Source organism: Rhyacophila brunnea, unplaced genomic scaffold (assembly GCF_057557595.1).
Source record: "Rhyacophila brunnea isolate RB1 unplaced genomic scaffold, BYU_Rbru_1.0 scaffold_4, whole genome shotgun sequence".
Taxonomy (NCBI): Eukaryota; Metazoa; Arthropoda; class Insecta; order Trichoptera; family Rhyacophilidae; genus Rhyacophila; species Rhyacophila brunnea.
In genome coordinates this window covers 46,798,526-46,812,423 of record NW_028233068.1, presented here as the reverse complement: position 1 = coordinate 46,812,423, position 13,898 = coordinate 46,798,526, and the positions used below count along the sequence as shown (strand labels likewise).

General features: G+C 32.2%; 1 long non-coding RNA gene across 1 annotated transcript in view; it reads right to left on the bottom strand.

The window, feature by feature from the left end:
* Positions 1-5,529: 5,529 nt before the first annotated feature.
* The window catches only part of LOC147067453 (uncharacterized), a 66,895-nt gene continuing 58,526 nt past the window's right edge, over positions 5,530-13,898 (bottom strand). Inside the window, exon 3 of the long non-coding RNA XR_015071542.1 lies at positions 5,530-5,624. This is a non-coding gene — a long non-coding RNA (uncharacterized LOC147067453). The remainder of the gene's footprint in view (positions 5,625-13,898) is intronic.

The window sequence follows — 13,898 nt, the reverse complement described above, 5'->3', positions numbered from 1 at the left end:
GAAAGTTATAAAATGTACATAAAATTCTATAAAATATAGTTCATAATTTTTGAGTTGATTAATTATTCATAACCGTGTTCGCCATTCTATAGTATGTGTATATAACGTGGATTAATGAAGAAATGTTTTCACGTGCTATATTCTAATATGGGTCGGTTTGAGTCATTTAACTGGGTAACAATAATTAATCAATATGCATGTCGATGCCCTATTTTAATAAGGAAACAACTCAAAATTTAAAGGTTTTGAGTTAATAATGACAATCGATGTCGAAAGGGTATTCACTAAAAAAAGTGTCAAGAAGTCATAACATTGAATAAACCCTTTTGAGATTAATAATTATTTTAATTATGTACTGAAATATTTCTTTAGTAAATCGTAAAATTTCATTGTGCATTGTTGATTTTTACTAAACTAAATTAAAAAAAAACTTTTTACTAAAAATCAAGACTTTAAAATTAAAATGAGAATTTTTGCAAAAATTTCAAACGTCATTATTTTGGAACAAGGTTTTTTAGTTATTTTCCTATTGAAATATGGTATCGATGTGTTTGTGAAAAATATCTATATCGTCCAGCCGTCCTTGTCATATTCGCGGATGTATAACAATAACATTCACAAGTTTAGTCAGACCGAAACCAATTCAGTGTAGTATTAAAACCAGTATCTCAAAAATCGGCAATATTCTAGTAACTACTCTACTGGATGTAGTATTAGTGTTCTACAAGACGTTACTGCAAAAAGTACGCAAATGGGAACACATATTAATAGAGTAATTCAGTAAACTGTGTTTAACTCACCTTTTAAACCCACGATGCAACTACAAGTGTGCAAGCTAGTGCACATAGTGAGATTCTCATCGTCTATCAAGGTTAGTAACCGTAAGCCCACACTTCTACCATTCGTATCCTTCCTCTTTAACAAATTTGTTTAAATGCTGTACATCATATTATATGTCACACCCACAACCCACAGATTTGATGAAAATTGTGAGATTTTTTTTTAAGAATAAAGCACACGAAGAATAAAATCAGAACAAACAAATTGACGAGCACCTTGAGAAACTCACTGATAACTTCAACCGTTTTCATCAAACTAGACGCTTAAATTTTACGAAAACGAGGTCAAATATCACACTGATATTTTTATGTGTCCGTTTTTTCCTATACTTTTATAATAAAGCATATAAAAAATAAATTAACTTTTATCAATTATAATATAGGAAGGTGCATTACTATGTGGCCCAAGACAGGCCTCCTTTCTCACTATGGCACAGCGTAATATGCTGCACATTAATATGATGGGTCCTGTGAATAGCCAACAGACAGTCTTCATGAAAAATCTGTTAAGAAACCTTATCAAGAAATTATAAATAATTTTAGAATTCGACTAATGGAGTTACACTCCCTTGACCGCCTTCCGCATACTGACCTTGGATGGGATAGAGACCGGGTATAAATTAGTGTGACCATATTAGCACCTGTGTACCGAATCTCAACTCACCGGGTATATGGAAAATAGGGGAAAATTGAGTGTGACAGAAAAACATTACATATTTTAGGTTATTTTTACATTATATAGTGGATAATGAATCAGTCCGGTAGTTCACGTTTATACTAAAATAACGATTACTACCAGAAAGGATTATCTATTTGATTATATGGTCCATTCAATAATTGTATATTTATTTAATTATTTTACAGTGTAGTTATACAGTCCGATCCTAATGGGATCATATGGGCCTCCACAGGGCTGAGGTTTGTATTAACATATTTTGTTTTTACGAGAAATGGATGTCAGCCACTTTGCTCAACCTATTAAGTCATACGTTGACTCAGACACAAATTGAAAAACAATATGTATACCTGTCTGACCCAGGATTCGAACCTGGGACCCACGACGCCATAGGCCGACACTTAAGCCGCGCGGCCAACGTGGGTTATTAATTTAAAACTCAAATTTTTCAATATTTAAAAAATATGCTTAGATATCGACACAATTAAGTCCATTTGAATGGAGGTTACTACGCGTATCGTGTTAATAGCTATGACTACATTAAATTTTAACATTTGATGTTGTATAGAAATTCATCGGTGATGGAGTTACGAGAGCTAGTATCATGAAAAACGACCATTTTGAAACCGATTTGAGGCGAGTAATGCGGAGGCTAAGCATGCACTGCGATGCGTTAATCTAGCGAACGAAAAAATGATCGAATCTAGACAGGGCTTATGATACATATTCAAGAAAAGGTTATACACAACGTGCAAGTAGAGTTGGGTATTTCCCGAGAAAATCTCGATCTCGAGATTCGGGATTTCCAGAAAAGAATTCTCCAGATATCGGGTATTTTAAAAAAACCTATAAAAATCCTAAAATCAGTTTTGTAAGAAGACAAACAAAATAGAAGTCGGAAAACAAAAATAATTAAAAACATTACTTACTTGGAATGGAATTTCAAAACACAGACTGTCAATCGCTGCGTCTGACAATCGCATACGATTTTGAGATATAAAATTCCCTGATGTTGCAAAAATTGCGCTCATTTTGAGTCGACGTTGGCATAATTGTGTTAAATGCCCCGATCAGTCTTTGAACTTTTGTGTTTTCTGTCATTTTTTTCATATAGAAAATCGTTTTTTCAATTAATATTTGATAATAAAGAAATCCCGAATCCCGAGAAAAGATTCTCGAGATCCGAGATTTCCCGAAATGCTAAAATTTCTATTCTCGAGATTCGGGATTAAAAATTTCGAAAATTTCTCGAGAATTCCCGAAACCCAACTCAACGTGCAAGTCGTCAAATTGGGCTCTTTTAATATGGCTAAGACATAAATTATGTATAGGATATTCGAGTCAGACTGTCATTTGCCTCATATACCTACCTATTTTTTTTATAAAACTCAAAAATAAATATTTTGTAATAATTCTGTCAGGATTACATGTCCAAAGTGAAATGATCACAAACACAAGACTTTGAGAAAAAAACACACAAATATATTGTGATCTCACCGGGGACCGAGCCCGAAACCTCCGGATGAGAAGCTAATGACTTACCCCTGGGAGGTTAGAACTACAGAACAGATTAATAACGTAGAAATGCGTAAGCCATAGACCAAGACTTTTTACGTCAGTTTTGGTTTACGATTTGATAGGCAGGCAGGCCGTAAAATGCAAGGAATAAAATGCCCTCCGGAGTATTTAAAAAAAAATAATTTATGCTATGATACAGACGTAACTATCAAAGAAAATATATTCTTTAACTCGTATGTAGGATTATCTTATATTTATCCACACACAAGTTTTCAGAGCCAGAATACTAGGTTTTAGAATACTAGGTTTTAGAACACTAGGTTTTCAGAGCCAGAATGTAACCCGTATCAGTTGAAAAACCAGTCTCCATTATCCAGTTGTATGGAATCAGTATTATTAATTAGGATATATTAAAATCATTACAAACAAATACTTATCTCTAAGAATACATTCACTAGGTATGCAACATTTAAAGGAAGAAATAGCTGATTAAAAAAAACATTTAGTTAAATATGGCGAATTAACCGTTATCTTATAGTATAATGGATTATTCAAATAAACGCCACTGAATTAGTAAAATTTACGCAAAAATATGAAAATTCACCCAACTACAATATTATACAAAAAATGAATTTTCTTTTGGGTCTCCTGAAACGTAGTGATTTTAGTCTGATTTACATTTTACTTTCGCAAACAGAATTATTACTTTTAACTAGATATTAGATATATATATACATAATATATCACTATTTTATTATTTATAATATAAATAAAGCTGAAAGGTGAAGCTATAAATAAAAAATGTGAATGTTACTTGAATAAAGGACGACCTTTGTTAATTGTTTTGCGGAAATATTCATGAGTATCTCGAATCCCAAATATAGAAAAGGTTCACCGACCTTTAGGTTTATTTTAAATAAATTATTCCATTCTTTTGAAACTCTTGCTCGTCTCAAAGCAAATTAATTAATTTAGAAACAAATATATTTTAGGAATCTCTACAATTTTTTAGTTTTATAAATTCAATATTTATATAAATGGAAAACTCGTAACAATCTTCCTATTTAAAAAATATTGAGAAAAGTAAATAATATGTTGGTACCATTTTGTTCATTTTCGTTGTTCCAGTCAGTTTTTTATATATGCTTTTATCATAATAATATACGAGTGTGTTATATGATAAATATTGGGTCTAGGACGATTTGGCACCGGACAACTGGACGCCATGGAATTCGAAAATAAATAGACGTTAGGTACTTATAGGTACTTTCAAAAAAAATATTCAATATTATTATTTATATTTCAATGATTATAATATTATGATTTAATAGTTGGTGAGAATGTAAATATGCAGACGTAAACAATGATTTAATCGGGTATATGTTTAAGTTCCAACGAAAAAAGAGTTTTTTATTTTATTTTATTTATGCCTTAGGCATGGTAATTCTCAATCCGCGATGAAGAATACATGTTAAGAGTAAAATGAATTCAAACTACTAGGTAGTAGATAGAAAATGATTAAAATACCTCGTCTACACGTGTCCACGACAGTGCGGCGTCCAATTGTCCGGAGGCCAGTCGTCCCATTCCATAAATATTATATTTACCGACCCGTTTTTAGCTATTTAAAAAAAACCAACCTAAATATTTTTTAAAATGATAAAAACAAGTGAAATGAGTCCTTTGTATATATTGCCAACCGATTGGTGAGAATTATTGATTTTTTCGCATTTTTAAACGGTTTGTATGTAAATAAAAGAGCATGAATTATTTTTGATGTGGTTTTAGAATCATCTTTTAGAAAAATAATCTAATATTGATACACGATTACGTCATAACACTGTTACAAATGAAACGAAACAGTAACCGTACTGGCGCATCTGTTCTATACACAAGGCTGTTTTGGCGGCTATCGATGGTAGTTTATCATAATATATATGTATTGAGGTGTTATAATTATTGTTATAATAAATTAGTTGTTTTTTTTTTGACCATGTCCGATCCTAATAGGATCATATGGGCCTCCACAGGGTAGAGGTTTGTATTAACAGATTTTTGTTTTTTACGAGAAATGGATGTCAGCCACTTGCTCAACCGATTAGGTCCATACCCTGACTCACACACAAATTGAAAAACAATATGTGTACTTGCCAGACCCAGGATTCGAACCTGAGACCCACGGCGTGATAGTCGAACGCTTAAGCCACGCGGCCAACAATTAGTTGTTTAAACTGTACAAATTGTCTATTTCACTCTAAGAGTTAACACAGCCAAGACAGGTGCTGTTAAAACATAGTACTTTTTGTCACCTCAGACGGTTGACTTATTGTGACAATTGTTAGCCACCTCAATACATAAATATGATAAACTATCCTCGATAGCTGTTGATGGCAGCCTTGTGTATATACTAAATGCGCACGAATAGACTAGTGTGATAATCAGTCGTTAAATTGCTTATAAAATAGGTACTTTAAAATAATTAAAAAAAACACTCACCATTATACGAATAAGCAATCTATGGTTGAAGACACCATCGGTTGCATAATATGTTGACAGCGTTCTTCATTTATGCGAATCAGTCCAGTCAAAAACTGCGAAAAGTATATTAATTATTAGTATAAAATATTTAAATGATATAATTTAATATGAAACATGATTGAGACATTGTTATGATTGCTTTTTAATCGATGATAGACCAAAGATGTAAATAATAATTTGCTCACATATTTATATATCTATTTAACATTATGTAAATTCTACAGGTACGATTTTTTTAAGAGCTAAAGGAATACCAACATATTACTTGGATATATATAAATTAGTTGAAATTTGTTTTTGGTTCAATATAAATAATTTCATATAGGTAATATGCGTTTATAATAAAGTGCGCGTAAAACTGATGTACAATATTGTAACAACATTGCATCATGTTTTTATGGTCACATGCACAATTAATGTTCATAAGTGTTAAAATAATGGCGATATATTTAGGGAAATGAGAGGATTTTATAAATCTATCGATACCTACATTTATAGCAGTGGCGAAGGGTGGAGGTAGGCTATTAACATCCGACATAAATAGTCCACATTAAACTTTGTCAGTCATTCGTCTTTTTTTGTTGAACTAAGTCTATAATTTACAGATATTGATATTACAGATAAACCATACTTAATAGTTTTGATATATTATGTGCGATTCGACAACATGGTGCACACTTTTTCGTTCATACTTATTTGCTTTCGTTGAATTAATAATACATATTACGCATGTTCTTGGTTAGTTTTTTTTTTAATTCGTTAAGCCCTGCCTTAACAAAACCATATAAGATAAAAATATTATTATATCTATAACATATCCAAAATGATGTATGGATTACTGGCATACTTTTAAATATTTTATAGATAGATGATTATTTTTTTAGTATTATCTATAATGGCTTGGGTTTGGCAGTGTTTAATTGAATTTTAAAAAACTAACCAACATCATCTATAAATTGTAGATTCGGTGCAATGAAAACAAATACGTATGACTGACAAAGTTTATTAACTACTATTTATGTTGGATCTTAACAGCCTACCTCCACCCTTCGCCACTGACATATTATAGTAAGTATACTAAGCTGTGAAAATATTTTTTTTATAATTGTCTTTAGCGTAATTATTATTTATTCAATTTATTACTTGAATTTGAAAAAATGCAGACTGTAATAAATTTTAATATTTGACGTCGAACTGGAAGGAAAAAGAGTGTGTATTCTGCGAAGCCAATTACATCGTCTGAAGCGGAAAAAAAATAACGCGAAACTTTTATAAGAGAAAAAGAAGACGATCAGACATTAGTTAGCAAAATCGAATCGAGATTTTTTTGTTGTCTGCGAAATCGATATAATGGAGGAGAAAGGAAGGCAGGACGAGAGTCAAAGAAGAGACGTTACTCGTGTTGTTGCGATAAATACAAACTTTCGGCTCGGGATGTTCTTACGAATTTCTATTTGATGGCGGTTGGTTAGGTGATAGTGATGACTAACCAACAATATGATTTTTAAAATACATTTTATATCAGACGAATTTAAAACGAAGCTAGTAAATCGAGAGCTGCCAAGATTGTCGTCACTGGTTGACTAAACCATTTGGAACGTGTGAGCGATTTTATATATGGGTGGTTCAAAATAATTATGGATCAAGTCCATCAAAACGGATTCTGAGATATTTGGACCTAAGTTAAAACTCCTCTTGTAAAATTCAGAAATGTTTTCACTGTATTTACCATATTTTGATAGTGCATGCATCAATTAAAATAAATGGTAAATGTGCCGCAGATGATGTCATGAGATTTTATAACTTTCTTTTTAGACCAAACCAAACCAAACCAAACTAATCTAACCTACCCCAACTTAATATTACCTAATATAATCTTAGTTCGTGATATTGATGCATCAAAATGTATGAAAATTTCAAATGTTCAATTAACAATAAATTGGATCGAAAAGCCTATGCACCGACAGAAAAGGGTATTTATTATAATTGTCTACATGGAATAAACTGTATTCGTAAAAACAATATATATAAAAGCTCATGACGACAAATGCGGCACAAATACCAACAATATAGTCGAAATATAAAGTATACACAGGCGTTATTAATATTAGCAAATACTCCTTTATATTGCTGAAGGAACTGTCAAAATGATTCACATACAATTTGATGTCTCATCAATAATAGTATTGCCATTTATGCGGAAAATCGTAAAGCTACGATTGTGATATTAGCACAGAATATAGAAATCTGTTTTATCTAGCCACTGAAATGAATTTTATGAAAATTGGACTTGATCCATAATTATTGTGAACCATCCATATCTCGGCTGAAGCCTCAATTATTCCCAGTAGCTGCAAGAATGAAATTAGGGAAATAATTACGATATCCATGAACGTTATGAGTTGTCTTACTATGCCAGTATTACAAAAACTGCTAAAAAAAGACTAGTTGAAATGCTATTATAATAGAGCCTCGATATATCGGACTAGTGCGGGTGTGGGGTGTCCGTTAAAACCAAATGTTCGTTATATAAAAACACAAAAAAAAACTTATGTATTCGTCTTCGGAAGATGTATATAAATACATCCGTTGTGATGTTGACATTTGATATCGACGCGCTTGCTTTGAAAAATGAATCAAGTTTTGTTTGCACTTTTGAAGGCTGCTATTTTTTTTCTATAATCAACTCTCTAAAATTACGAAACTGTGTATGAGGTAAAAGCTGCTAAGTGTGAATGCCTATTTTTACGCCAGTTGTATTAAGCTCACGCAAATTTGATATCCGATATATTTGATTAATTAAAGATGTTAAAATAGACTTAATAGGTGCGTGAGTGTGTAATGCGCGTGTGTTGCGCCCCGAGGTCTGTGATGGACTGAGTTATGACTGAGTTGAGTGGGACGCCACAGATTCAATATTAACATTAATTTGATATTGGCTGGTATTAAATATCCGATAATAACGCTGTCATTATTGTCAGTTAGATATTTGATAGAGCAGCTAAAATGGACAACGTTCCAATAATGAGGTGACAGTAAATAGAGACGACAAAAGATCTCCGAAACGACTTGATACAAATATATACGATGTAATTATAATTCTAACTTATTTATTTATCTATTTCATTCTGTCTTTCCATTGTGTGTCGGTGGTTTTTTTGAAGTATTTTTTTAATGTTTTATTTAGTCATGAATTTGATTGCAATGATGTACGGCCATCGGTTTCGATAGAACATATACGCTCCTTTCACATTATACGGTTTTGACCCTACGGCAAAAAAACGAATCTCTTTTGTCACTATACAGTTTATGCACGGTTTTTGCACGTTACTAGCTCAGTTTGTGGGTGAGTATTGTGTTGTTTGTACGGTTTAAAACCGTCAAATATGAAAGCGTGCATTAGGTCACGTACACCACTGAGCCATCGGTGATCGTCTGGCCGCCGAGCAGACAGTGGCAATGAACGGCTGCTATACGGCACCGTTTCGGTTTTAACCGTCGCCGTGTACTGTGAAAAGGGCCATTCTCTTCTTTTTGCCGTACAGTCAAAACCGTATAATGTAAAAGGAGCGTTACGGTGAACTGTGATACAGTGAACTGCATACGTACAAATTTTCTGACATGAATATTTACTGGTTGTGTAGCACTCCTAGAAACAGAGTAGAGTGGGGTCCGTTGTTCGTTTGAGGCATCAGGTCAGAATGTTCGCGAAAATCGCAAACCCCAAGGCCGTGTTGGCCATATTAAAGCTCTCGAAAACCGCATAGAGACAGAGGGGGAGGACGGCGGCGGAATGTGGGGCGGCGGAATGAAAAAGCGAGCGGATTACATTATGGGGAACATTTGACGAGACAAGTTATGGTAATACATTTATTAAGCCAGTCTCGGTGGATTATTAACCCTCACAAGGGGGGGTGGCTATGCGATATAAATAATTATTATCAACCTAAGAAATATTCCATTAAAAATTGTCTAATAATTTTTATCATTACCTTAATAATTATCTGTAAAGCATGAGAGAAAATATATGAAAATGTATAGGAGACAGCGAGATAGGAAGAGCATGTGGGGTAAGATGAAAGAAAAGATACACATAAACGAAAATTCTAAATTTGAAAAAAAAGTAATCGTTTATTTTAATCGGATTGTGAAAGATAACAAATGATAGAATACTCTCACAATAGTTTGACAGATACCAGCATATCGATTATATAGAAAGTATTACATGACATTACAATTAATTTTGTAGTTGATTGACGGAAAGGTGAGGTAAGGCAGTAATATAATAGTCTAAATGTGATTATAAACATCAATCAAAATCTGTTGAAGAACTACGACACATCCAATATTGTTGACAGGTGACACTACCACCTTGTAATTTTTCTAGTTAATTTACAATTTGTAATTTTATAATGAAGAAAGTGTTGCGAATTTTTTTATTTAAATATTTGTGATATTGAATCCAAACTATTTTTTTTCAATGTCTATCGGAAGAACTACGTTAATTGTTTCATTCGTCTGACCACACCCTCATTTTTTTAGGATCTGAATATTTTAAAATTATTGCTGAGAGTTGTTTTTGCCTATGGTGAATCTGATTGTCATTATTTCTAGGCATGCAAGTAGCAACATACTTGGTTTTAGCTGGGTCTATTCTACCCTCGATTCCGTGTGTCATATTTCGTTATGTTGTACATTATAATCCATACTACTTAAGTTCAGTCTAGTGACTGCATTGTATATTTTTTAATATTAATACATATTTTTTATGCATTTATTAAGAAGGTAGTAAGAATTATCTACAACAAGGAGACTCGAGTCTGCAGATTAATGCTTTGAGAATGATTTTTTATAATATTATGATAATAAATGTTTTTGAGCAACTGGATATGTCAAGTATTAAATTCTAAATAATTAAAATACACAATTATTGGTAAATATTAGGATGTCAAAACAAATATTAGGATGTCAAAGTAATTTGACGCCGTTAATGAATCAATTTTCTAAAAATAGTACCTTGTTTTAAATTACAGTAATAGTAGTCATTATTGCATGAATTAAAAAAAATCACGTCAGATAGTCTTGCTATTAGGTAATATAATTGAATACGTGTATTAAATAAGGCTCTAAGTACCAAAAAGTAGTGTTGCCTGTAGTTACAAAATACCGAGTAATTGCAATAACATTTCATGAAGCAGACCTTTTGAAAAATGCAGTTTTACAGTGTGAAGTAATCACGACAGCTTATATAATTTTAGGTACGAGTATTAAGAACTTGCGAGTGTCAACACACCATCGTCAGCTATTTTATATTGAATGCCGTTGAGAACTGCAGTGCCACTTATACCATTATAAATAAAACACGCCAACGGACTTACAACGTCGACAGGTTTAATTATTTTGCTGTATTTTTTTGACTTACTTGAGGCATTTAGACTATAGTTGAAGTTATTGGCGTTGGTATGTGGAACATTTTTCTATAAAAATGTCAGTTTTTATGTTTTTGGTACTTAGCGCCTTAATTAATACACGTATTCATATTATGTAAGGTTGGTAATTGAGTCAGTAGCTTAGTAGTTACAACTCTCATCTGGTAAGCGACAAGTTTTAATTATGTAGGTATACGAAAAATTTAATAATACGTCAAGAAATATTTTGACAAAACAGAGATAATATGTTAGTTTTATTATTTTGTATTCAATTTATCATGATAATGGCATTTAATTAAAAATTCGAATTCGAAATAAAGAATCGATATTTTGACTATTTAAATTTTCTTATATAATTATTAAGTTGTACTATCAGTTGGCCACTGAGAGATGAAGGTTCCTCCAAGCTTATTAAATATTTTTGGATCCTATAAATTGCGTTGTCATAATATACTTGTATAGAACATAACAATATCATCGATCGAGATGTTTCTAGGTTTTCTTTCGTAAATTTTTACTTATTGGGTAAGTATCACTAAATATTCCCATCGATTGACGGTTTTTATCTTAGAGTAATCCGTCTTGTTCATTTACATTTAGGGCTTTTGGAAAACTCTATTACGTCACATGCCCTTCATCATCCTTACGCGCAATGCCCAATACTATACATGTTTTCATACCTCGCTGTGCTACATCAATTTATCAATTACATGTTTTTCATGTATAATAGATTGCTGGTTGAACAAATATTAAATGATAAACATAATTTGACGCTAATTTTGAAAATAGTACACAGGCGGCCGGAAACTAAAACATAATACCATACAAAATGCCGACTATAGTAAAATTAATATAAATACTTATAAGATTACTGACATAATATTATAATGCTTGTGGATTTAACTTTTAAATATTCTCCCGTGAATAGCGGCTTGGTGAGCAATGCACTTAGATATTTTTAATCATCAACTCATTCAATATCCATTTTATAAAAACAATGAATGCCTCGCATCTTTGTTCGATGCATGGATACACTACATGATGTCTCCCTGTCGCTCGCCAGTCTTCTTGCGATCTGGAATACTCATACCAGTATCCCGTAGCGCTGTATATGATATTTAACAGCCTTCAAGGACGCCAGTTGCCTCGAAGAATATGAAAGCCAGGTTGAAGTTATCTTCAGGTATCCATTTCATGTGACCGAGTCAAGTCCAACTTCCTCTTCATTCTCAGCGTGATGAGACGCTGCATGGTTTGCTCTTTTATCTTCTCGTTACTCCTAAAAATACCACGGAACGCCCAGTATCCGTTGAAAACATCTATTCTCAAAGCTCAGTATAAGGTTTAAAAATATCTAATGAATAAATTCGATAATTTCAATATTTCAGTAATTTTTAATTTTATAAAAAATTATCAATTATGTATATCGATATATATTATTATTTATTATTTAAAATATATGTAGAATTTGCTTTTAATCATCCGAATATGCTAGTGAAATCTTGTTGTCTGGCTGTTTCTATAAAAACAAAATTATCTGCCCGAGCAATTCTATAGACCGACCTCTACGGAGCGTAGAGGCCCGTAGAGGCCGACCGCTACGCCGTTGTTCTACGAGGGTTTCGGTGAGTGGTGTGGCCTCCAGGAAACAAGGGTAGGGGTTGGATGATCAGTTATTATGTTAATGGTTTGAATCGCGGTCGACCCAGAGTCTAGCTATCGTCTGGGTACGGAAGAGAGTTAACTAACTAAATGCGAGTGCCGTATTTCCTAAAATATAAGATTGCTTAAATAAAAATGACTTTATTTAGATTATTTTGTTTTATTCAAAACTTAATAATACATGAAATCTATAAATGCAATAGCGTTAATAATATATATATAATTTGAAAAAAAAACTTCTTCATTAACCATTATATGAAAAATATGAGCCTTTAAATTATATTTTGTACGTATTATGTGGAACATTTATTATATATATAACATAAACATAGTTTACTAATCATAATTACATTTAATTTTTTAACCATACTAAAAACGTTGATTCAAGAGCGTACGTAAGTGAAGCGGCAAATAATTTTCAACACTATGTGGAACGAAATTTTGGCCACATTGACATTCGGAGAGGGATAGTCGACCTGCTCGCACGTCAACTTCTTTTGTGATGGAGTCGGATGAATATATTCTTAAATCGTGTAAAAAACGTTCCGCATGTACTTGAAAAAGAAAACATTTCAATGAATATACTATTATTATTACGAATATAATAATAAACATAACATAAAAAGGACGTATGTTGAACTTTTATGACAAATTATATTTCGTTCGGCTTGCGTCATTTGAACCCCCGACCCGCAATCGGCGCATCGCCTAGTCACGATCTTTTTAGACCATGCCTCAGCTAAGGTATAGCCTTAAGTACAATTATTTTTTAAAACCATCATTTTTATTCTAGAAATATTTATACGAAAATGATGTCACGATATGAAAGTATTTCGACAGACTTTTACGAGGATTGGGTATAAGCTACGAATGTGATCTCAACATTACATATATATAGATAGCTAAAGAAATTATTTTTTATTTATTGAATACTTTGTAAGATTTATGAACGTAGCATTTTTTTATTAATCATACATACGTTGGAATACCTCATGCGATGTATTCAAAACTATATTGACGAATCGAGAGACATTGTGAGAAATTGAAAATATATTACTATTACATTATAAAATACACACACATATATATTTTTTTCAATAAAATAATACATAGTCAAGGTTCATGAGACGATATATTATTTTGTTTGGGAATAATTTTTGACGTAAACATGCATGGTTATTTTTTAGTAAATTTATATTAACGCTGGGTGAAAAGAAGCCTTAGATAACTGGGGGT